The following is a 7,503-nucleotide window of genomic DNA, read 5'->3' as shown; positions in this document are numbered from 1 at the left end:
ACAAGTGAAAACTCCGACTGCATTCAGCTCGTATTATCGTCAGCGTATTGAACGTTCCGCGCCGATTACTACACCCGACGCACTTAACGCAGGGAAAATGCACCCTGCAGGTAAAAAAGCTCGGCTGTTGCCCATGAATAAATAAATACACCCATGCGCACTACTCGGCTACTCGACTCGTGCACGTAGCCCGGGGCAGCAGGAGGATTACAGGCGCCGTCCGCCTTACGTCACACACGTCGCTTGTGGTCCCCCTCTCCGTCTCTGTCCATACCTCTCAGGTCTTTTTTCTCTCTTTTTCCCCCCGTGGTTGTCGGTCTTTCCCGCTGCTCAGCCGGTGGCCACCGGAACCTGTCTGGCATCCCGCATACGGTGGCACGTGGCCAACGTGTCACAGCGCGCGCGCAGCCCGAGGGTTGTCCCCTGCGCCTAGCGGCGCGCTCTGCACGGCCCGTTAATTAAGTGCGCGTCGCATCAGCTCGCGCACATACCACACCGGCCGATGGCGTTCGCCTTGCACGCTCGCATAAACGTCATTAAATGTCGCCCGGAGAGGGGCTTCCCATTGCACATATGCTTCCATTCCGGCCGGAGTCATCAACGCCGCTGCCGCCCGACTGCTGCTCGACGCGTGGCCCCTCCGGGGAGGAGGAGGCGCGGCCGTCCCGATCGCGCTTCTAATTAAGGCCGTCTCTAAGTGGCGCCGGCAATCGAGTTCAATGAGCGCCTCATTTGTATCCGCCTTGCGACGCTGCGCCGGCTCCTTTTCGCCCATCCTCCGGGATTTCGGACGGCCCCCTTGCTCGGCGACGCGACACGGCCGGCCGGTCGGCCAGAAACGGCCAGGGCAAGGCGGGGGGGGGGGGGGGGGGGGTCATAGGATTCTTCCCAGGTTTCGGTCTTGCGCGCCACTCGGCGAAAGGATAGCCGCCCAGGCAGCGTGGTGGTGTGCATAGGCTATGCACTTCATGTCACGGAAGAGAACCATGATTCCCGTGAGTCGCTGCTATTGCACTGCCGCGAATCCCCTAAAAATGCCAGCATCAAAAGAAAGCATCCCCATTCCAATTTCGCTCGCGCGAACAACTAATGAGAAGCGCCTCATTAATTAAACAGGCGCCGCTTTTCCTCTCACTTCAGACAAAAGCGTCGGTGCGACCCCCGAGCTGTTAAAAGCTCTTGTCATTTGCAACGATGTTCCCATGCTGGGACAGCGTGAGCCATCGCGGTGTCGGCGAGTTTAAAGGCACTGCGCCGTGCGCCGAACTGGCGCCCGTTCTTTCGTCGAACGATCGATAAACACTGACTGAAATATCGCAGCTTGCCGGTGACCACGAGACGGCTGTTCGAAAGAAGCCGGTAAGGCGTGTTGGGAATCGGTAAAGTTAGAAATGGCAATGGGCATAATTTGCACCTGTCTTTACACGGACACACCAGAAGTTGCTTCTTGTTTGTGGCGGCGATGCCACTATCAGAAACCAACAAGAAGTAGCTGATAGGCTGCTACTTTTCGCAGTGTTGAACAAAAACTCAGAGCGACAATTAATAACTGACTAAGGTGACTGTGTGGGCATGTTGGTGATTCACGATGAAAATGTACAGCGCAAAGAAAGACGACTGACTGACTGAAAAACTTTATGTTCAAAATATGTACAGGGAGCGTGTGGAGCGGTCCTTAAGGGGCCCTTCCTTACAAACGCTAGGTGGGCTGCTCATTACAGGAGCCCATTGGCTGTAGCCGCTGCTCGGGCGCGCCCGACCAGGGCCTTCTGGCTCGCCAAGTCAGAGCAGCCGAGCAGGGCCGCCTCCCAGTCTTCCCGGGCAGAGTTGGGGATAGGGGGAAGGTGCGGGGTTTATTGACATGCCCACACCATTAGGTAAATGTCCGAAGACTTTTCCCTGCAGTGCAGGCACTCCCCTGTGCACGCAGGGTCGAAAAGTTTGGTGACTGCCGGGCACAGCAGTGTTTCAGTATAAAGGCGAAGGAATAAGCGTTCCCCGCCTTCGTGAGGCCCTTGCAGGGCTTAGGAAAGATTGCAGCACCGAATTGATAATATTGGATAATTTCCTTCAAGATAAAAGCCGGATTGGGGTCCGATTCTGCATCGGGGGGAGACGAGGGCGATTCCAGGAGAGTGAGCGCGCGGGAAGCGGCGTCGGCCGCTTCGTAGCCCTCGAGACCCATGTGCGCGGGAGTTCATACTATTGTGCGGGACGCGACAGTCCCGAGATAATTGCTATTCTGAAGTATTCGGTATGTCAAATAGGGGATAAAGCCCCTTTCGATGTTTCTGCAGGCCCCTCGCGAGTCGGTAATGTTGACCCGCGAGTCCTGATCGGCGGCTGCGAGCGCGATTTCCACCTCTTCCGCATGCGTAATTTCTTGTGATTTGAACGTAAGGCTGTTCGCTGCGGTGTTTTGGTGGACGACTGCGGCCGTGTACCAACCCCCATGATGTGGGCCGGTGGCGTCCGCGTAAAATACTCCATGTTTGTTTCCATAGTAGCGAGCCAAGGCTTCCGCTCGCGCGAGGCGCCTGCCACTATGGTCGTCTCGTGTCATGTTGGCCGGAAGAGGGCGTACGTGCAGGGCGTATCTCCAAATTTCGGGGATGCGCACGGGCTCTTCCGTCACTATTGGGTGGTGGATGTGAAGTCGAGCAAGCAGGCAGCGACACGACGGCGTCTTTGAGAGTCTTGTGTAGTGGTTTGTCAAGTGTGCTCCGGAGCTACATGAAGGTATTGACCATACCCAGGCCCAGGAGGCGCTGGTTGGACGTGGTGACGGGGAGGTCGAGAGCGCGCTTGTAAATCCTACGGAGAACCACCTCAAGGGTTTTCTCGTCACATTTGCGAAGGTGGAGGTAAGGAGTCGAGTACAAGACTCGACTGGTTACGAATGCGTGCGCCAGCCGCAAGGCATCTTTGCACCGCAACCCCCGCGATTATTGGAAACCCGGTGGATCGTGCGTCCCACCTGGTCCCCCAACTTGGACAATTTGGCCAGTGTTGTGTCGACACGGCGGTGCTTATTTATAAAGAGACCCCGTACTCTGATCTCATCGTGTTCTGGTATGGGTCCGCTCGCTAGGGACAGTTAGATTTTGGTAGTGTACTTCGGCGAGGGTCAAATGCGCACAAATTCCGATTTGGCCGGGGAGCATTCAAGGCTGCAGCGGCGGGCGTAAGCGTCCACAATTTCCACCGCTTGCTGCAGGTTGGCTTCAATGTCTCCTACCGATCCGTGCTTAGCCCAGATGGTGATGTCGTCGGCATATAGCGCGTGCTGTATGCCCTCGACACTTTCCAACTGCGCCGGAAGTTTCATCATTGCCAAATTGAATAGTAGAGGTGAGAGGACCGCGCCGTGCGGAGTAACTCTCGTACCTAATTGGTAGAGGCCGTGTTCTTCACCTTGTATCCGGATATACGATTGCCGGGCGGAGAGAAATTGCGTAATGTACGGAAACGTGTTGTGTCCACAGTTGGTTTTGGAGAGGTGCGTGAAAATTATGTCGTCTGTGACATTGTCGAAAGCCCCCTTCAAATCTAGGGCGAGTACTACTTTGTCATTAAGGGGGTATTCGACGGGATTCAGAATTTCGCGGTCTAACTGAAGCAGGACATCCTGCGCGGGAGGACACGAGGAAGACACATGGAACACACGAGCGATGACGTGCAACCGTTTATTTCGACCCTCGGACCAGTATATATAGCAGAAAAAACCGGGCAAACATCACGCATGCGCAGTAGGTGACTCATTCATAATATAACGTGAAGACGTCTAATACAGATGTGGAATATATTTTCACACAGGGAAAGCACACAGCGCGGCATAGCCGAACAACCGAGGAAGCTGGGCTCAGCACCACCAACGCACTTTGTTCCCTTCGCCTCAATTCGTTCTCTTCGCGTTGCACGCACGAGCGGAGCATGTGGTTCGCGTCTACCACCGTAACAATATGATGACGCTAGTATAACAGCTCCTTACGAGTGAGAACAATGGATGGCTTCGCCAAGCAGGACCAACGCAACCGGTCTATCATTTCAGCCTCTATGATTTCTCGAGTCAGTTGGTAACGGTGTTTGGCGATAACAGTGTGATGACCCCCATAATGCGCAGGTCCACACGGGACGGAGAGGCAAAGAGACACCGTATGGCTCAGTTTAAACAAACAGGTATATTCAATAATTACACATGATTAAGATTATACATCAGAGGCTGGGGCGTCCGAGCTTACGTGCCGACGACTTCATGGGGGCGATGGAGTGGCTCCGGAGTTGGGCTCGAGCGGTTGCTGGCAGAAGCTGCACGCCGACGGGCTTCGGCGCTGAAGGCCCTCTTGGCGAACGATGTCGTCCTGAGCGTGTATGCAGTAGAATTTCAATAGTCGTCCGTTTCTTCGAGGATGGTTCACAAACCCTTCCTCTAGTGTCGTTCGGCTTGGAAGATGAACAGGAGGCGAGCTTGTAGATGATGACAGCAGAGCATAATTTTACAACATACATATACAGAGAGTTAAACTGGAAAAGCAGAACTGAATTTACAAAAGAACAAACTTTGCACTACTTTACTCATCGACCGGGCAGGTTAGTGCCTAAGTAGCATCACATTACATGCTCAGCATGGAGCCCCAGCTCAGACTGGACTGCATCCGTTTACATGTGCTTTTAAGCACTTGATTAACAAAGGACTAAGGGCGGTCATTTCCAGTGGCCCGCCCAAAGCATCAATTCTCCAATCCAAAATAACATGCGAGATGGGGACCACCCCTTGGGTTGGGCTTAGCCTCGAACCCAGAGTCTGTTAACAATACAAACTAAATAAACAACAAAAACGCCACCACTCTCTCTCAAGTGAGAGTATACACAGGCTCTCTCTTCGGAGCTAATTCACTAGCGCCTGTCTTTCCACATTCTTGGCGAGTACTGCCTGTCCGCCATGACAGGTGTCCGTCACGGCCCTTCTGGGAATGCGCTTTTGTTTACGAGGCACGGCGGGAAGCTGTGGGTGCCTTCCCGGCGATAGCCCACGTCGAAAGGGGAAGGAGGGAAAGAATGTTGTCTTCGCGGTAGCGCATAGCGTCGGCTGTGGTACGGCGCGCTCTGGCCCGCTGACAGCTCCCTTGTCCTGGAATGTGTCCGGAAATTGGGGAGGATAAAGCCTGTTTCCCCGCGGCGGCGGCGGCGGGTCCGGTTGTTCTGGTCGTCACTCAAAGAGCATGGCTGGGTAATTGATGATGCCGCTGTCACGGCGGCGGCTCCCTTCGTCTACGCCGCGCCGTCGAACGTGGATCCTCGTAGCACACACAAAGAAATACCTGGGTTTCCGTCTACGCCGCGCCGTCGAACAATGTACCTCGTAGCACACAAGGAATGTCACACTCGCTCACCCTCCAGAAGAATGTTCTCCGAACATTTGAGTCCCTGCAGCTCCCCTTGTCTTTCTGAATCGCCTCGCACAGTGCGTCCGACAAAACACTTTTCGCTGCACTCAACACCACTGCACAACACCATATGCCTCCGCTGTCATAACTGGCGTCTCCAGGGGCAGCACTGATCTTCTTTTACAGATAAACATGAAACTCAGCACCCAAGCCTCTCCTTTCTAGTCCAAACTGGACGAAATAAATTTACCACAGTTACAAAGGAGCTCCCACTTCTAGCACGATCACGGCACAGACAAAAATATAGATAACGAAAGGAAGTAGGGCAGGTTCTGCATGCGCTCCGCATGCTCTCCTGTGAAGGTGTTACTTAATGACAGAAAGGTTTAACTACCAACTCCGATAACTTAACACATAAGCACATAGCAATGTTATGAGCTGCGGCATTACACAATTCTAACCAGTTCACAACTCCGCTCTGTTTACGCCATTAGTCCGACATAGCTTTCCGATTTCGCAGCGGATATCGGCCTTCATGAGTCATACTAAGTAAGTCTGTGCCCCTTTGTCTGCTTTGGGACTCGCGAGGGCTCGTGGCAGGAGCCTCTCCTGGCGTTATCTGCGCGGCAACCTCGCGCGCTTCTTCTTCTAGCAATGCATGAAGTAAATCCGGTGGCATTCCGGCCGTCACCTCGGGCGCCTGCCGAACAAATGCAGGAGAGGGCGTTTCTTGCGAACTATCTGCGCGCTCCGCTTCACTTCTGTCCCCATCAAAATCCGCGCTTTCCCTTTCCTCATTTCGTGAATACTGAACCGGTGCCGACTTGAGGCGATTTGCGTGTATCCTTATCAAACGCCGGTTCACGTCTCGGACTCTGAAGTTTACCGGAGAAAGCTTCTCGACAACCTCGCACGGTCCTCTCCACTTCGTCTGGAACTTACGAGCTAGCCCAATCTGCCTTTGGCAGTTTTCAATGTACACGCTGTCCCCCACATCAAACGGCGCGTCTCTAGCACTGCGATCGTGCACCTCCTTCCTGCGCTTCGCCGCTTTCTTTAAGGACTCCTTTGCGATGTCCCTCGCCACTTGCAAGCGCGATTCTAGCTCAACCTTATAGTCGTCCAGTGAAGCGTATGGGACACGACGGGGGCCCTCTGGCACTTCACTAGGCTGGTCCGGGTCTCGGCCGTAGAGAAGAAAGAATGGCGATTCGCCCGTGCTCTCGTGTGCTGCGGAATTGTAGGCAAACATTGCATACGGGAGCCACAAGTCCCAGTCCCGCTGGTCGCGCGAAACAAAATGCGACAGGAACCCGGCCACGGTTTGGTTCAGTCGCTCCACCGCGCCGTTGCAAGCCGGATGGTACGGTGTTGTCTGCTTCTTAGCGATCTTAAGCAGCTCGCAAACTCTCCTCATTAGCTGCGACACGAAGTTCGTTCCCCGATCTGTCAAGAGTTGCCTCGGGGGTCCATGTCGGAGCACGATCTGTTCGACAAATGCTCTTGCAACCGTGTCTGCCTTCTGATCTGGGAGTGCTACCGCTTCCGCGTATTTTGAAAGGTGATCGACAAATACTAAAATGTACTTGTTTCCGGAAGTGGTCGTGGGCAATGGGCCCATTATGTCCATACCTGTCCGCTCGAAGGGAGCCGAAACCTCAGGGAACGGCTGAATTGGAGCTGGTCTTCGTCCCTTGGGTGTTTTTCTTTCGAGACAGGAATGACACTTCGCACAGTAGTCTCTAACATCCTGTCGCATGCCACTCCAAAAGTACAAACGCTCCACACGCCTGCGTGTCTTCGCTACGCCAAAATGACCGGCGCATGGCGCATCGTGAAACGCGCGAAGAACCCTTTCTGTCCACGACCGAGGTATGACGACTCTCTCCCAAGCGGTTTTCTCTAATCTCCCTTTCCTGGTTGGCCTCGTGCGCCGACACAGGGTGCCGTCTTTGTCAATGAAATAACCTAGCTGTTCGGGGTGAGACGGTGCGCCCTCTAAGCTTTCGATTATTCGCTTCAGGTCAGGATCTTTGCACTGCTCTGTGCGTAATTCGGCGCGGTCGACTACGGGGACAAACTCATCTATAGCTGCCACGGCAGCTGTGCGGCTGAG

General features: G+C 54.3%; 1 pseudogene; it reads right to left on the bottom strand.

Annotated features, from left to right (window-relative positions):
- Window positions 1-1,715: 1,715 nt before the first annotated feature.
- Window positions 1,716-2,563, bottom strand: LOC144114758 (uncharacterized; annotated as a pseudogene).
- Between the last annotated feature and the right edge of the window lie 4,940 nt (window positions 2,564-7,503).

The sequence above is a fragment of the Amblyomma americanum genome, chromosome 1 (assembly GCF_052857255.1).
Source record: "Amblyomma americanum isolate KBUSLIRL-KWMA chromosome 1, ASM5285725v1, whole genome shotgun sequence".
In the NCBI taxonomy this organism is placed as follows: domain Eukaryota; kingdom Metazoa; phylum Arthropoda; class Arachnida; order Ixodida; family Ixodidae; genus Amblyomma; species Amblyomma americanum.
Note: the sequence above shows the minus strand (reverse complement) of the source record. Positions and strands in the feature narration are given on the sequence as shown.